The sequence below is a fragment of the Ammodytes marinus genome (genome assembly GCF_949987685.1).
Source record: "Ammodytes marinus genome assembly, chromosome: 14".
In the NCBI taxonomy this organism is placed as follows: domain Eukaryota; kingdom Metazoa; phylum Chordata; class Actinopteri; order Uranoscopiformes; family Ammodytidae; genus Ammodytes; species Ammodytes marinus.
The window spans coordinates 21,457,186-21,475,844 of record NC_137218.1 but is presented as its reverse complement, the minus strand read 5'-3'; positions in this window follow the sequence as shown (position 1 = coordinate 21,475,844).

The window sequence follows — 18,659 nt, the reverse complement described above, 5'->3', positions numbered from 1 at the left end:
CGAGGCCTACTTTCATGAGACCAAAAATTCTCTGTGGGCTTTGTTCGGTTCAAGGGGGTTTCCCCATTTTTTTTTATACCCCCCTTTACCGGATCCTGCTGAGAAATGCACATTTGCTGGCATCTTTCCCAGTCTCTAACTGCAGGATGGCACCCTCTTTTGAAACACATGCTGTACTACTTGCCTTGTTCCTAATTTTATTTATTTTATTTAAAAAAACATGTATCATTCTTAAGTTCTGTATGCTTTCAATACAACGTGTGTACCTGGACAAATATAAATACAGTTGTGAATCAGATCATCTTGTAAAACATGCAGTAGTGATTTTTAAACATTTCTAATTAGAGCTGTATTTTCTGAAGCACAATTGATTGCGTTCAGTCAAATCCAAATAAATTGGAACTCCTGTCACTGACTGTGTACCCTAAATGATGCACTAAAAACAAACCAATATCTGCACTATTCCCATCACATATTTTCCAGCCATTTGTCATCTCTCCATCAGAATGTTTTCTACCATTGTGGCTCACTATCCGATTGAGAAACAGAACATGTATTCGATTCCACATGCGGGATTCCTTCTCCTAGTCGCGTGGCCTGGTAGCACACCCATGTCAGTGGAGGCTTCTGTGTGCAGTGGCATTAGGTGCACAAAAACACTTAGAGAGAGAGAAAGTAGAGACAGTCATAGGAGCTATAATGGTACCAACATGAAGGGGGGGGGGGGTGGGGACTTCTGAGGAGGCGCTCCAATGAAACATAAGCGGGAGACAGAAATATACCACAGAGGAGGAGGCGCAGAGCAGACCGATGCACACCCTCATAGTTAATACAGCCTTGCACACTATTAAAAGGATAAAAGAAAATGCTATAGCACCGGGACTAACAATGCCAAGTGAGATAATGAAGTTAATTATGTGTTGCCTTTTGTGCCAGTCCACCAGCGCCGACAGATGCCAGTAGCCCTGAGGAACTAAGTGCTCACCCATGGTCCTCCAGACTGCCCCTAAAAAAGAAATCCTTTCACCGGTCCGCTCGTTCCCTATGGCAACAGTCCCCCCCCCCCCCCCCCTTCGTGTCACCTGCCAGCCAGGGCGCAGGTGGACCCAGCGGGGCCAGGTGGAGGCTTCACCTGTCACCGTTCCAGAGTTGTCCTACTGATGCCAACACAAACACATACGGAGGCGCAAATAGTCCAAAACCTACAATATTTCAAGCAGGTTTCATTATGCAAAACAGATGGAACCCACTGCACACGCACAAACACATGTAAACACACAGGCATTTATAAATAGCCATATTTACATGTGATTAGAGCACGTACACACCACAATATATAACATGGCTGTTGGTGCTGATTTAAAGGCGCTTTGCCCTCAGCTCTTTCATCATACCAAGAGTTCATTATTTGCAACTGTCCTGTCCTTTTCCTTATGGGGTTTTTCAATAGATTTAGTATGTGTAATGCATTTATGTAAATATTCAGATCCATGGCTATTTGTAGTTTTCAGTCAACCGTGGATAATCGGACAGAGTGCTCGACACACACGAACAATAAAAGGCATGACCTCATGCTGGTGTTGAGGGTCGCATGAGGGCTGCGTGTGACCCTTGACGTGAAGTGAGTGACAGTCCGGCAAATCCACAACACTATTTAAGGTCACAGCCCCCTACCCTGAAATACAGCGCAATCAATTCTGGCAATGAGATGCGGTGTGACGAGTGGTCTATCAATACCTCCAGGCAGAAGGAGGTGGATTCATAAATCAGCCCTGTCCCGCGGATTCTGATTGTACAAGAGCACGTACAAAGGCAGGACCGGGCGTGTCAGCAGTTTGCTGTTATATCCAAACGAAATGATGATAAAAGTTGATGAAATGGCTACATTTATCACCTGCGACATTATGTTACAGAGATTTATTTCAAACAGATCATTTAAATTTGCGCACACAGTATTTTAGGAATAAAAAACATGTTGAATGGAGAAAATGTAGCTTTACACTGTAACTTGTTCAAAAATGAAAATGTAATTGAACAACAAAATTACACTACATGACCATGATATGAAAACTAGCAATCTAGTGAACAGTACTTGATGTTTTTTAATCTAAACCTCAAATTCAATTCCAGAAGCCAATAAAATTACGTTTTCTTCTTTTTTCCTACCTTGGCCTTGCTTGCTATCACAGCGTAAAGGCATGATGAATGTGAGGCATGACCATCGCATCCCACTTCTGGGCTGACAGTGTGGGACGCATGATATAGTGACTTCTAATGCTCTTTACCAGGAAAGAACCAATAGTTTTAGTGGATGTCAAGGATGGCTTATTGGAATCCCATCAGTCTATCTGCTTCTGAAATGTCCATCATACAGGACAGACATGAGTGCTGATGTGGTGTGGACAATGTGTAATATTATACCTTGTTGCATGCTCACTGTGTACATCCTATTCCCTTAAAAGGGTGAATATTTGTGCAAGGGCATGGAGTGTGACCTCCAGTTCCATAGTTACCCTCAGTTGGGAAATCAATGAAGCGCGTGTGCAAAAGGGTTCCCTTAGGACAGTCCACATCTGCACAAATCAGCACTGTTTTGTCACCACCATTTTTTCTCAGCTCTGTCAGATGAGATCAGAAGGCACAAATGTGCCACATTACACACACTCACACTGGATCTTCACACACAAATAACCATGGGATACACAAGGGACATGTGTTGCTGGCAACTTCTCACATCTATGAAATATATATTTAAAACATGAGAGAAGTAGGCCACCTCACTTTCTAAATGCAATGTCTCAAATAGAGTATAACTCTTACAATGTTGTTATTGTATTGTGACTAATAAGTCTTTTAATAAAGAATATAATCAGGCAAATCACAATGTAAAATATGGTTAATGAGAATAGCGAAAATCTGATCTCTACCCACAACCACAACCTGCACCTTGTAATTTCCTCCAAACCTCGGTGTCTCTGTTCTCTCACAATCTATTTGCTTTCCAGGCCCTTTAGTTGGCTCTAATCTTGTCTTTGCTTTATAATGTGCAGTATGAGTTTCTTCCCTCGGGTCTCTTAGACATGCAGAATACTGAGCTGTGCACATTTAGGTTGACAGATTACTTTGCATTTGGTTTGACACAACAAGAGAAGGGCTTGGCTTGCCTGCAGAAATGACCCCTGTGTTCTGGGTAGGTTTAGTGTGAAAGCATGGCCTGCCAGGAGAAATATGGAGGTCCAAACCGTGACCCAGCAGGACCTGCCCATGAGTTCAAAGCCCCTATGCCTTCGGAAACCCAACCGAATCAGCTATACGGAAATCCATATATACCAAGTAAAGCAGAAAGAAGCCCTGGGGAAGATTCTGTGTCTAAATTAGTGGCCACTGAAGGCTGCATTACGGAAGAATGCATAATCAGGCTTCAAGTGCGCTTAATTCGACACTGACGTCTCAGAGAGCGAGGCAGAGAGAGAGAGAGAGAGAGAGAGAGAGAGAGTGAGAAAGCAAGTCATTCAGTCATGTGCTTATTTGTAGTATTGACTGTGTAATAGTATAGGCATTGTTAGCTTAATTATGGCATAAATCATTTAACAGCTGATTGAGTCAGATGCTTGCTATATGAATTTACATTACAGGATTTTAATCATTTTATGCATTTCAAAGTAGATTTAAATGGGCTCTGTCATTGTTTCATTTTTCCGAAAATGATGAACAGATGTATCAAACTAATACAGTGCGTGCCTATACCTGATTAATTATATCCCATCCATGTGAGGCCACCTCTCTAAAGGGTAGCACAGCTGCTTTGAGTAGCTCGGGTCCCTTGGCTGAACCCCACTACGCGAACGGACACATGCACACAGACAAGGATAAACACACACACACACTTTTTCCCCTAGAGTGGGCTCAGCAGCTGTTCTTGTTGGGAGTCGGTGTGATCGCGAGGGCCAGAACAAAGTCTACACGACCGTTGGAAAAATAGGTGCCTCAAGGAAAATTAGTATGAATGAAAACAAATGTCAGATATTTGACAAAACCCGTTCCAGACAGTGGAGAACATACTTGTGCCTTTGTACCCCTGCAGTGATGCTTTTTAAAGTCCCCCAATGAGGTGCTCTTAAGCAAGGCATTTAACCCACAGCTGCTCCAGTGGAGATCCCTGGAGGCCAATGTTTTAGATTCTGGCCGAACATGGGTGCTTCCTGCTGCTACTCTGTGTGACTGTATGACACTCGGCATTTCTAAAAAAAGAATATATATATATAGGCCTATATATATTTCACCTCAGCAAAGCTACCCTGCGTAAATTAATGGATGCAAAGAAAAAGCTTGATTCTAATTGTGCCAGGAGAGCTGAATAATAGATCAAGTTGAATATTTATTTTGTAATAAGGGGCTTTATTTTTAAAATCTTTCGCAGTGATGTAGTGCATCCTTGCAGACAGAACCAAAAATGTTTCAAATGCAAAGAATAAAGAATTTTTGGAACAAATGTGTTCTATGCTCAGTCTTATGGTGTCTTTGGAGTACGGAGGACTGTTCATCACGTTATGCATTCAGTAGTATCAGGGATTCACCTGTGCTGATACCATAGAGTAGTCCATCATAAATCTTCATCAAAGTACACACATGAAAATATAATGTTATTCTTCTAGAGACGGACAAATTGTATTCTATATTTACTATGCAGATCATACTCCAGTGTGTCTTCCTGAAAGGTTTCATGAAAATGTAGGTAAAATAGAGGTTCCCGTCTATGGCCACATACCTGTCATACATCATGTATTATCCACTGGTCTCTTGGAGGACAATTTATATAAATATATATATTTTTTTAAATATATTCTACATTTGGATTTTATTCACAATCCTTCTAGGCGTGCTGCTCATTATGTAACTGTTACAGACTGATAAAAAATAAATTTAAAATAAATACATTTGGATTTAGGATTTAAATGTTTCATAATATTATCAAGCTTGTCTTGAATGCTTGGCTATAACTTGATTGACAAGGTATACTATTCATTTATTTCAATGTAAGCCTTTGGTCGTACAATTAAAATCAATTGATATTATAGATAGTCATAATATTTAATAGGTAAATAGTGTTATTTTCATTACAGACATTACTAACATCAGTTTTTCTAAGAACAATGTAGGGACATATTTAACATCCAACCTCTCTCTCACACAATCTATCGTTATATTGATCCCATCACCATCAGTGAGACCAATGAACCATGATCCATACAGTGGTTGTGGATTGCTCACAACTAAAATTACTAATTTCATTCATCTTTTACAAATTGTAATAATATACAATGTTCCAAGAACCTCAAATGTAACATGAGTTCTAATTTATAAATCATGTTTACTGCACTTCAAAGCTAAATGTAGTCAAAATGTTACTGTGAAAGCAGAGTCATGCACGGAAATAAAGCATTTTAATTACCTGAGCTTATTCTGCAAATTCTTAAATGTAACAATAAGTTATAAACATTACAGTCACACACACAATCACTTTCTGTCTTGCAAAAGCAGCCACTTTCAAAGTAATCCCTTACTTCTATTAACAGGGGTAAAAGCTGCAAAGTGACAACATTCCATTCATTATCTTTGCAGACAAACATAGAGGGAACACAACAAGAAATCTATGAACAACAACAACTGAATTAAAAGTGGCAATATGCCACAACGACTATGCATATGTTAGTGTCAAACATGAGAACTCTTGGCATAGTTAGCATAGTGTCAAATAGGCAGACAATGGTGGCCTAAGTTGTTTCACTGCCTTTTCTATCATCTAGCAATGCCAGCATATATACAGTATTACGTGGAAGCTCTGTATACTTGGATTGTGATTTGATGAGCTAGATAATGTGCTTTAGTGGTTTGACTTGTGTAGGGATCTGAATTGTTTGGATGCCATCCAGTCACTCTGCTTATTGGCAAAGTAAAATAAATGACATGAGACAAGGACACAAGCCTACATAGTGAACATATCTGGATGGCCATTATGGATGGCAATGTAATTCTGTTGATTGGTCCACCTCTTTGGTCCAGAATGAAATATATCAGCAACTTTTGGATAAATTACTATAAAAATGTGTAAAGGCATTCATATCAGCCTGAAGATGAATTCTAATAACACTTTGTTAAATACTTTTGTTAATGACAAAATACCTGCAAAGCTGATGACATTCCTATACGCCTCAGCTCTTATTTACTTTGCTTAATGCTAATCAACAAATGGTAGCATGCCTACACACTAAAATGAGACGGTGAAGTAAACACTATAGTTGCTAAATATTTAAGTTTTAGCATTTACACTGTGAGCCTGCTGCCATGCGAAAGGTAGCAATTAGCTTAAAGCACTGCTTACACCCGCACAGAGCCGCAAGCATGGCTTTAGGGTGCACTCACATGAGGCAATGTTAGCGTGCCCAAGCAAGATTGACGGCTAAAGTCTAGTGTGAGTGCAACTGTACAGCCCTGTCATGGTTAAAATAAGTGGGCATCGGCACTACACAATTGTACTTGTATGAGCACAAGCAATTGTGCTTAAAGGTAACATATTATGCTAGTTTTACATTGTAAGTTGGGTTTCTATTAGAAACTGTTTTCATGGTGTAGTGTCCAAAAATCCCTTAATATTTCTCACAGTGCCACTGCAGGGTCTCCTCTTTTCACCTGCTCTGTGGAAAGCTCCATTTTGGAGCCTGTCTCTTTAAAAGCATACTCAGTCATTGTAATCCCGAACACCTTTTGTCAAAATCAGCCAATATCTACTCAGCATCTACTACCAGTCCATAGCGTGTCCGCGCTGAAAAAAAGTTGGCTGTTCATACACATCAGGGGTTCGTAAACAGCTATCTAAACGCAGTGGCTCTGGGCACTGCACGGCCCCCATGCGTCAATTGCCAACACGGATGGTCTGGACGGTTGGAGCACTCGCTCTGAGGGTCAAATATTGCCCTGGTTAGCATACATATAAACAAGCGCTCTCTGGACATCATATTCCCCACCTTTAAGCCCTGTTTTTTTTCTAATACTTTGGGAATATCTAGTCACACTCGGGACCCATATAAATGTAGAAAACCATGAATAAGTGCATTTTGCATAATAAGTGACCTTTAAGCATGGCTCGGATCAACCAGGCTAACGCGCCCCACACACATCCTGCGTCTACCTCTGGAGCGCGTCGCATTACCTTACTGCTGCCTCTCTCGGACTTTTCTCGGACACACATGCAACGTCTCAGCAGCTGCTGCTGCAGCGCTGCTTCTAAAAGCCCTATCTTTCTACATAGAGTTTTCATAGATAATTCCCATTAAAAATGAAGTTCTTTCATGTCATCTATGATGCATATGATTTATATTGAGTCTGGACAGTAATCCGTGCGCCCCATTGCCATTTTTTTTCTTTTTTTTTGCCATATTTTCGCTTGTTGGAAGTTTTATTTTGAAGGGGACACACCAGGAAATGGTGAAACTACAGCGAAAGCTGCCAGTATGAAGTCAATATGACTCTCAGCAGAGTATTTCAAAAATCACTTTACTGATTTATACGGGAGAGAGAGAGGGGGGTGTGGTCGGGGAAGAAGAAGGCCGTAGACACAGATAGAGCAACGGAAAACTGTTGCGCTCATCATGATCTTTTTTATTTCTTCACTATATTGGATCTCTATATGTGTCATTTATCCAAAAATGAAATGCCAGAACTAATTGAAAATTAGGTTTTAAATCCCTCGGATTTTGATTGCACAATTAAATCGTGAAATAAAGGGATTATTTGCGTATACGACTGAGGGATGTTTTATTTTGAAATAAACACACCGGGTAAACGTGTAACTAGAGTGAATGCTGCTGGTATGACTGTCAGCAGAGTATTTCTCTATCAGTTAAAGCACAGAGACGCGAGAGAGACGCGCTGCTCTCAGAAAAAAATAGGCGAGCCTCCTGAGGTGAAGGGGAGCAGCGCTGCAGACGTGCCTCCGACGCGCCTCAGCAGTGCGTCTGAGGTTGGATGTGTGCTCGCTCTACGTTGATTTCACAGTCTGTGACCAAAAGTCAGACGCAGACGCGAGGTAGACGCGCAGTAGAGGTAGGATGTGTGTGGGGCGCGTAAGCAACCAGGCCGGCACTCACACTGCTTCAGAAGATCCGGGCCTAGGCATGATTGCTTCTTGCTAATACGTCATCACGTTGTAATACGGCAAATGTATGGATTGAAGTCATCATAATGTGTCTTTTTGTTTTGAAAATGCAAGGTTTTGAGTATTGGTTACATATATTGTTTTTTAATATTTTCATCTGGATACATTTGCAGAAAACAGTTCACCTCTGCATCATACCAACCCATCAATGACGGGAGAAGTCACATATAATTTGATGCCAGGACCACCATCCATGAACATACTGGTTCATGAGCATCCAAACCATGCGGAATACACACCTCTTCTAGCAGCGTGTTTTAGCAAGGTAAGGAGAACTCACACTAGTCAAACAAACTAGACCTTAGCCGTCAATCGTGCTTGGGCACAGTGCCAATACCCAGTGTGAGTGCACCCTAAGGAGGAAATTATGTTTCAGGTCATGTGTTAAACTACATATGTAACAGCAGCCCTCAAGAGTACTTGTCAGTAAGGAGTCTAGACTCATTTGACTTCATGTTAAAGAACATTATTGTATTTTGGCAAGAAGATTTAAAGTGATTTAAAGGCTTACAGTTATTGATGAGTGGATTGGCAAGATCAAAGGTTTGTGTGCAGTACGTTACAGGCAGTGTTATAAGTGTGTATGGACTACATAAACACACAGCCTGGGGTCGGGATGCTGTAGAGAGTGGGCCTCAAGGGCCTACAGCAGTAACACACAGCCTTTGGAAACAACAGTGAACAACAGACATTACTATACTTTACGGAACTGTGAGACAACTCACAGGGTTGCAGTCTTTTCTTATATAGTAGTATCTCAGTTAGCGAGGGGCACCTGGTTATAAATTCATACATTCTGGAATATTAATGATTATTAGCACATAGCTTGTACGATGGAAAAAGGTACTTTCCTTGCATGTTTGTTAATTTGTACTCTGCTGCATCTATTTGTTAGCCTGGAAATCCAGACCCATATCTAGAACGATATAGGGTCTGGCCACAATCAATAGACCTTCCCAACTCAAGAGGCGTCACCTACGCGTGAATTCCAAATACCACTGCACGCAATTGGATAGCACTACTAACGACTAATCAGCATTGAACAAGGTGACGTATTCAGCCCCGTTCGTTTAGCGAACAGTGGAGTTAACTGGTAAATTAAACTTTTGCCGTGGTCGGTCGGTGAAACAGAACATTCTTCTTTCTTGCTAATGAAAGATTTGAGTGCCATCTTCCAAATTGTTTAGTGTCGAGGCTAAAGCCATTTCATACTCAAATAACGTATCCGCAGCCTTCTTTTTGGTTTACTATCACAGCTCAGCGCATGCGCAGCACTGTCGTCATCATGAGGCTTCTCAGGTAAGCGACATGTGCAAAGCCTGTCACTGTGTGCATTGGGAAAGCTAAGGATAATGAACTAGGTTTGAAAAGTGATCAATTCTACAGTCAGCTTGGACTGGTCGCCTTTGGGTTTTCCATGAAAATAACGTTAAGTTTGAATGCATGAATAATGCGGTGAATAAACTAAATGAATTTTTTGTTATGATTGGACCGAATTTGGCAAAAGGTATCTGTGAGAAGAGTGTAGGGGAGTTTAGGGAGAAGGAAGCGTCTCTTCAACACTCCATGTTTTTAAAGCCAGTCGAGGCCAACGAGATAAGGGAGATATTGCTCGGAATGCAAACAAAGACCTCTAGAGACTCGCTTGGGTTTCACATGAAATTAATAAAATCAGTGCAAGAAAGTATTATTAATCCCTTAACACATATCTGTAACTTATCTTTTGAAACAGGAATTTTTCCTTTTAACATGAAAGTAGCTAAGGTTATACCATTACATAAGAATGGTGATGAACATTCATTTACTAATTATAGACCAGTCTCAATTTTACCACAATTTTCTAAAATTCTGGAAAAGTTATTCAACAATAGATTAGATGAATTCATTACTAAACATCACCTCCTTTATGACAGTCAATTTGGCTTTAGAAAGACTCATTCCACCGCGCTGGCCTTGGCGGAATCGGTAGAAATGATTAGTAATGCTATAGATCACAAATTGTACTCTATAGGAATTTTATTAGACCTCAAAAAAGCATTTGACACTATTAATCACGACATCCTTCTTAATAAACTAGATAATTATGGCATTAGAGGTATAGCACGGGACTGGGTCAGAAGTTATTTACATGACAGGAAACAATTTGTGAAATTAGGGGAGATCACATCGACATGCTTAGATATTGTTTGTGGGGTCCCTCAGGGGTCAATCTTGGGGCCGAAATTATTCCTGCTTTATATAAATGATATATGTAAAGTGTCGAAGGTCTTAAGGTTAATTTTATTTGCTGACGACACAAACATCTTTTATTCGGGGAATGATCTGAATAATATGGTTGAGATCGTAAACATTGAATTGACTAAGTTACATGGGTGGTTAAACCGAAATAAGTTATCACTAAATTTAGAAAAAACTAAATTTATGATGTTTGGTAGGAGAGCATCAGATGTTTCTGTGAAAATCCAGGTAAATCGGATGGAAATTCAAAGGGTCAAGCAACACAAAGTCCTAGGGGTAATAATTGATGACAAGTTAAGCTGGAAACAACAAGTTAGCCATCTCAGGGGCAAAATAGCCAGGAGTATTTCTATACTGTGGAAAGCACAACATTTTTTCAATCAAAAGGCTTTACTAACATTATACTGGAGTTTGGTTTCCCCACATATGCATTACTGTGCTGAGGTGTGGGGAAACACTTACAAAGGTAAATTGCACCCCTTGGAGATTCTTCAAAAAAAAGCAATAAGAATTATATACCAAGCCAATTACAGGGCACACACTAATAACTTCTTTATTGAAGGTAGAATTCTCAAATTACGTGATGTGGTAAATTACCACACCGTACAAATTTATTTACAAAGAAAAGGAAAATTCACTGGGAAAAATATACGGACCACACTTAGATCCTTTTCGATTTCTGTAAAGGGTATTAAGCTGTGGAATGAACTTGATGAAGATGTCAAAGGGAGTTGCAGTTTGCGCAATTTCAAAACAAATTATGTTTAAAAAATTATTGAAAATTACAGACTAATAAGCTGAGCACACTGTGAATGTCACTATCATAACAATATTGTAACGAATAATAGAGGCCAGCAGACAGACTTGTATGTTTTTGAATACTTTTGCAGATGTGTTTAACATACCAAGATAAGAAATTGAACAGGCCACATACAAGGCCACTTCACACTTTGCATTGTTGTTTGTTTTTTTCTTATTTTTTTATTGTTTGTTTTATTTTTTATTTTTATAATTTTCTGAAACAATAACTGTGTATCTGTGTATCTAAATCCGAATCTGATGAAAATGGGGGCGGGACCTGATAAGCCTTTGGCTTCTTCCGTCACCCTTCGGACAACACAAAGTAAGATGTATGAAGATATGAAAGAGAAAATTGTGTATTGGTGGAATTGTCAGAAAGAATAATAAATAAATAAATATTTGTTGGACTTTATCCATGGCCTAGCTGAACAGTAATCTTGTGTCCATTGCACTCCTTGACATGATGTAGGTAGTTTTAGTGGGTCATTATACAAAAGCTATCTACAACAGTGGCCCACTACAGTCTCTGCTATGCCCTCAGCCAATAAAAGTTGGTATGTTAAACAGATCTTGTATTACAATGGTCATCTAGGGCTTGGTGTCCCTGTCCTGTGACCGACATTTGGTACAGGTCAGCCAGTAAAATAATGTACAATGGGAAGTCTGGAGTGCAGCAGCTAAGATCATTGTTCTGGCTCTGAATGTGTGGGTACAGCAATGTATCTGTCCAGCTTAGTGGCTGAAGAATTACAAAGGCCTTCCTCAGATGCTTGGGCTTGCCTGCTACCAAACGGTTGGCCTTGGGGGGCCAAATAGCTAAACTTCATGGTTTCTGTAAGAGTCTTTGGAGTCTCCATCATCAAAATCTCAGTCAAAGAACACTTAATTGCAATCTTGGGCGTGACCAAGGATAGGTTTACCTTGCTGGCATGGTCAAGGAAAACAGGTATAATGGCAAATGAGAAGTCAACGTTTTGCATTTTAGCCATGGAGATGCACTAATGTCAGCCAGACAGGCCACTGAGATGATATTTGAAATCCTGGGGGATTGTACCACATTGGTCCAGAGGCCAATAGCATTTGTGTGGTGTGTGCCTTTTAGGCTCAAGAGAGGATTTCTTTGTCAAAGAACCTCTGTGCACCACTGCAGCAGTGTTTTCATCAGAGTGTAGGTACAGTATAGCTAGCTTTAGCCCTAAAACATGGGCATTTTGAAACTGGTAGGTGTGTCAACAGAAGTGGACGTGTTGACAGATTAGATGTGGGTGCAGGGTTTGAAGGTCAGCATGCAGCTGTGTCTGAAGACATGCCCCGAACAGTGACATGTGCTGTAGATTACTGTTCCATAAAATTGAAAAATATCTCAAGTATTTGATTAACCTTACGTCACAGAAGTCGTAATTCAAAATATTTTGATTGGTAATTATTACAGATCGAATAAAATAGTGATAATACTGTTTTGGTATTTTAGGTACTGTATATACAATACAATGACTGACTATTTTATTGAAGCAAAGAACTGTGAAAAAAGCACCACTATATGCTTCCAGATGCCATGGACCAACTACATTAAAATAGATACACCTGCTGAATTATGACCAAGTTCAGTGACATTTTATTTCAGTAGAACATTGTCACAGTTCGAACACGGAACATTTGAATTATTCAGCTTTATTCATTTGCGGAATACATTTTTATTGAAAATTAAGATTTTTATTAATTTAAGGATGCCCAGATATTTATACTAACAGAAGTGTGCTGATAACACAGAGACTCCAGGTCAGCTCACAACCAGAGCTGATTCAAAAGCCAATATCAGGCTTGATAATGTGTGCAATAAATAACAGCTCTGCATTACTGTAAAGGGGTAATAGGTAAGATTTTACTGCCCAGCAGCACAAAACGACCATAATATATCTGCGATGGGTTGATAGGATTATTGATCTATACAAGTGAATCAACACAACTCACCAAATGCTGAAATTTCCTCTCTATTTTGGATGTGAAGCTTCCTGTTCATTGGACTCAAAAGACATTTCCTCCCTCCTGCTACCTTCATTTTCCATTTTCACTTGCGATTTGAATGCTGCTTTGGGCAACATCAAAGACATAGTGCCTTGCCATTTTGATTTATGTTACTGTCTATTACCTAATCATTATACTTTTCTTCTGCCACTCCCATCCACAGGCGGCCCAGGTGTCTCAGAAATAATTAGGAATTCTGAAAATGTGATTTTTGTGCCAGTCACTGTCGCGTTATCCTGGAGGTGTGGGTGATGGAGACTTGTGACCTGACAATGACAATTGGTGAGAGACTCCTGCCCGCTGAGAGACAGTGGGACAAGTCATAGCACATTCTAAAGCTGTGTAAACCTATGATTTCCTAATATAGTAAAACCATCATTTCCTAATACAGTCAAGGATGGGGTTTTGTGTCAGTCTGACATCGAAGGCACTAAATGTTTAATCAGAGCAGTTGTTTTTCAGGATGAACATGGTGAGTCTGATGTGTGATCTTCCTTTATGTTCTAAAGGTGAATAAAGAATCAAGCTGCCCGAACATGTGCTTTTTCATAAAAGAAACAACAGTGATATACAGTATACAAATTATTACTACGTATAATGTACACTGGAAAAAGAATGTAGAGAGCAAAGAAGCCGCGTTCTTCTCATCTCACTTTCGGCAAGCAACCATATTTTTCAAGGAGGCAGATCCATTCTTCCTTTAATACAATATTTACTCTTTAATGACCTAATATGTGGTATTTTTTTGTTCTTCCTTAGCAATGCTCCTTATTTCTCATGAAATCAAACGTTGCAGTTGTATTTTAGCCTCAAAAGACCTAATAAATGCACATTTTAACATCTGGCCTGCATGTCACTGTATAAGCCCTGCGTGTAATGACGAGCTATAAAAAATGATAGTGTCCATCCATGGCTCATTTAGCAAATAAGATAATATCTCTCCACGTACCTGCCTGACAAAGTAACAGAGCCTCCCACTAATTTGCCTCATGACTTACTTCTCTTTGCCTGCGTGATAAGCTATGATAGTCACCTAATCTTGTAACTTCTGGCAGCTGTGAGCTATCTCATCAATTAAAAACTCCCAGTGGAGGATTGGATCCCAAAAGGAATTACTAAAAAATTATTATCCAATTATGATCTGCTTACAGCTGTGTAATTATACTTGACCACGTTTCGTCCTGCTGTGTGATGAGGGGATTGCAGAGGTCGGACTCTTTTTAATTAACCTGGATGAATGTGGCTCAAAAACTTAGCAGAATTGGCTGATGCACTGGTCTGAGCTCAAATTATGAAGTGACTGATCCCATGTGAGCCACAACCTGTGACATTTCCTGACTAATTATGGCTGCTGTTTGCTGATTTCTGAAAATAACTTGTATTTATTTTAGTCAAGCGAATGTGAACATTTGATGTAATCGAAGTTCATCTAAGCCACTTTGGACTCACTGTCATAATGAACATTTTATTGCATTGTTATTCTAAAAGTGGACAAGTGAAACGCAACATCACAGACTGCTTTTTGAAACTGGAAATGTCCTTCTTTTCCCCGCCGAGAATCTTAACAAAATCACCATAGACTCATGTCAACTCAAAATAAAAAGTATAGAAATAACAAAAATTAACTGCCAAAAAAAAAGGTTGAGGATTGGTCACTACATTGTATGACATTGTATGGTTGTAGCAATACAATTTAGTGCATGAATCCGAAATAATGGTGCATCCTACACAGCAAACATCCGGCGTAATGGACAGGACACATGCTGATGGAATGTGGTACAGTTCCTGGGAGATTTCCCTGCTCTTTTTTCTGATTGGATGAGGAAAAAAACAACAACCTCTAGTGAATGAGAACCTTTTAGTCCAAATCACGTGGACGGGAAGCCACATAGGCTTCTGCAAGTCATAAAAAGATCTTATCTGTGTTTTGGTGTTTCTGCATGTCCATGTATATTAATCTTTTGTTTACTTTGTTTTCTTGTTTCTTTGTTTGTTTAGCGAACACTCCATGTCCTGTGCTTGCTGTGCCTAACCCTCCTTGCATCACTATGCAAACTCCTTCAATGGACTTAAAAGCTTTTCAATGCATCTCAAAATATTTATGAATATAAACACAGTTATTTTGCTTGAGCAACTGAGTGCCATCGGTGAAGGCTGCACAAACCAACCTATAGAGTCATTTCTGCAGACTCAAGCATGAAAGTCCATTTGGGCAGTACAGGAGACTATTGACTCGCTATTGGGAGGATAGCTAATGGCTCTAAAAGAACATGTTTTTGTGCTGAGATGGATGAGGTTATCCCACCAGCACATAGTGTACTGTGCCACCTATTTTGAAAACACCGGCGGAATTGTATAATCTTAGGGGACAAATAATTATTGTATGTACATGTGCACTGTCCGTGTGTGTGTGTGTGTGTGTGTGTGTGTGTGAGAAAGAGAGTTAGAGAGTGAGTGCAGTCATGCATGCTTCTGCGTACAGTATTTGTACGTTTTTGTATTTGAATGCATAAGCATCAGGGCCCTCAGCCTATTCCTTCTTTTTCAGCTCAACCGCAAGGCACACTGCCTAAGGTCTGTTTCATATTGTGAATTAATTATTCTCTGCTGGAATTGTATTTCACGTGCTCATGTGTGTGTTTTTGTGGTCGTGTGTGTGCGCGCGTGCGTGCATTGTTATTGCAAAGGAAATGACAGAGTATTATTTCCCATCTACCACATCCAGACCTCATATTTTTGAATGTATTAACTTCATGGCTATTGCACATGAATCTCCAATGCCAATCACATTCCTTTGAATTGCAAAGATTGGAGAGAGTGAGAGAGAGGGAGAGAAGAGAGAGAGAGACAGAGTGGAGGACCTGGGGTGTAAGGTGGCTACTCCTCACTCTTTGTGGCTCCGTGCTTGTTAAAGGGAAGGAAAAAAACTCTTAAATGTAGCTATGTGCACTGGAAAGCTTCTGCTCGCTGAATTTTAAAATACCTTTGGCACCATTGTTTTTTTTTCCTCCTGTGTGTATACAAGCTGCAAGCAGTCACGCAGCTGTTTCCATGGCAATATCTATCTGTGTGAGGAATTCATTAACCCTTTCTCGTAGGAGTTCCGTGTAGAAATCCCACGTAGAATACAGATAGGAAAAGGGAAGGGATGCTACACTGCTATTTTTGAAAAATCGCTACTATTTTTGAAACGCTACATATTTCTGGTGTAAAGTGCTGAATCCCTGTTTGCTTCGGTGCTGACATTCATTGTTTCCCTGTTATCCAGACAAGTGAAAGCTGTTGCGCCAGCCATTGACATTTGAATCTAAGGAAAACTGAAACAAGAACACGTTGTGTGCAAATGAGGGCATTACAAAATGAACAAATTAAGCCTCTACCTTACAGCTTTGACCCGTCCTCCTCACAGGGAGAAATAGCATGGCTGTGTTTGATGAAAAATAAATCAATGGCATGCTGAAATCCATCCAGCTGTCAGACAGTGTCGTACAAAAGTTACTTGGAAAAACGAAGGGGAATATATGACATGATACACATGCGGACAGCATGTACCTACTCACACATGCAAAGACAAACATGTTCTCTTACATGCGCTCACTCTCAAGAGGGAGACAGAGGTAATGCTGTCACCGACCACAGACATTGATGGACGACATATGTGTCAAAGACGTGCTGTTCTGATATTGATAAACCATTGAAAAGATTAACCTCATGCAAGACCTTTACCAACACTTAATTGATTATTTTGATTGTATCAATAAAAGGCCACAGGGGTCTGGTTAAATATGCATTCGCCCCAAGTGTTCTACAAATGTAATGCACTGAGAGTTGCAAAGGTACATGTGTGAGGTAAGGGACAGAATTAGAGATTCCTATTAGTGTCTATTCTCCTTCAATAGCTATTTAGCATCAAGTGTTGCGCCTCACCCATGCTAATTTTGGAGCCGGGCGAGCAATGTGACTGTTGGAGATGTACACTCCTCTGGCGAGGAGGACAGATGAGTGTTTCAGGTCAGTTGGTTGTGTGTTGCCTGCTGGGCAGTGAGCCTTTTGTTTTCTCACTTAGAAGTATGAACAGGTAGACTGTGTGTTAATCTGCCAGCCGGCTGTTGACTGTGTTTTACACGTTATTATTGCACAAAACTACAAAGTGAGAATTATTTTACAAAGGGGGGGCGTGACACATCTAACCTCTGCTTAGTCTGAGTAGTATTATTCAGACACCCTCAGGACAAACACTTTGTTTCATCATTATTGATCTTTTTTATTTATTTTTAATAAAAAATGTATTACATTTTCCCTGTTTTTTCTCCTGCAATGGCCATAGCTTTCTTGTTTAACGACAATAAGGACATGTTCATTAATTTCCAATTATGTTGGATCACTGCGATGAGCAATTTAACGTTTGAATCGAACGGTCGATCATGAAACATAGTAGTAAATGTTGAAGCTGAATATCTTACATTTTTATGACCATGTTTATTAATCATGAATGAATGTCATCCATGCCAGTTTGAGGTCATTCATCCCATACATCTTCCATCTTGTAGTAAACTATACCACATACAGTATAATGATCAATAGTGGATATTACTCATGTGATGCATCATTCTGGCTTGTTTACATGATTGTTATTTTCCCCTGCAGAAAGCCGAGGTAGACAGAGCGGAAGTATTAGCATGCGTTTTTTCCTTCTTTCTTCTGTGCCATCTACGGTTGGAGTGTAAACAGCGCTCCTCACAAGTATTTGGAACATTGTGGTGCAGTTCAGCCTCAACGAGCGACACAACACTTTGATTGGGCTTTCTGTGGTAGCATAGCAACAATTGCCTGGTAGCCTGCTTCAATGTAGTGCTTCAGAGCTGTGTGCAGTGCGTTTTCAAAGCCCTCCAATCTCATCTCCGTGGTCAATGAATGGCGTGATGTACATTGAAGTTGAACGTTCATTTCCTCAAAGAAAGCGTGTCAGTTGCATGGTTACACACACAGCTAGGAGGGTGAGCTCTAGCATTGCTGCTTTGACCCGCCAATGTGATCACAGTGGTGATGAACAGTTGATAATGATAAAGGGAAGTCATACAATGCATACACAGTACTCCAGTAAATTAAAGGTGGAGCCAGTGTTTGTTGTCAAAAAGAGTAAATAACTCAAGATCCGCTATGTGTCGGTACTGTGTTTGCACTGAGAAAAAAATCCAGTGTTAATACACAGCCATAGGCTCTGTAAACAGGCATGTTGTTAGCTACGGTGGGCCTCTTTGTATACATACCCTTTGATTAAATACCAGTTAAGAGAGCATAGGTTGTGTATGCATGCTAGATTTTTTTTCAGCGGACACACAGTTACGGACAGGTATTGGATTATGAGGAGATATTCACT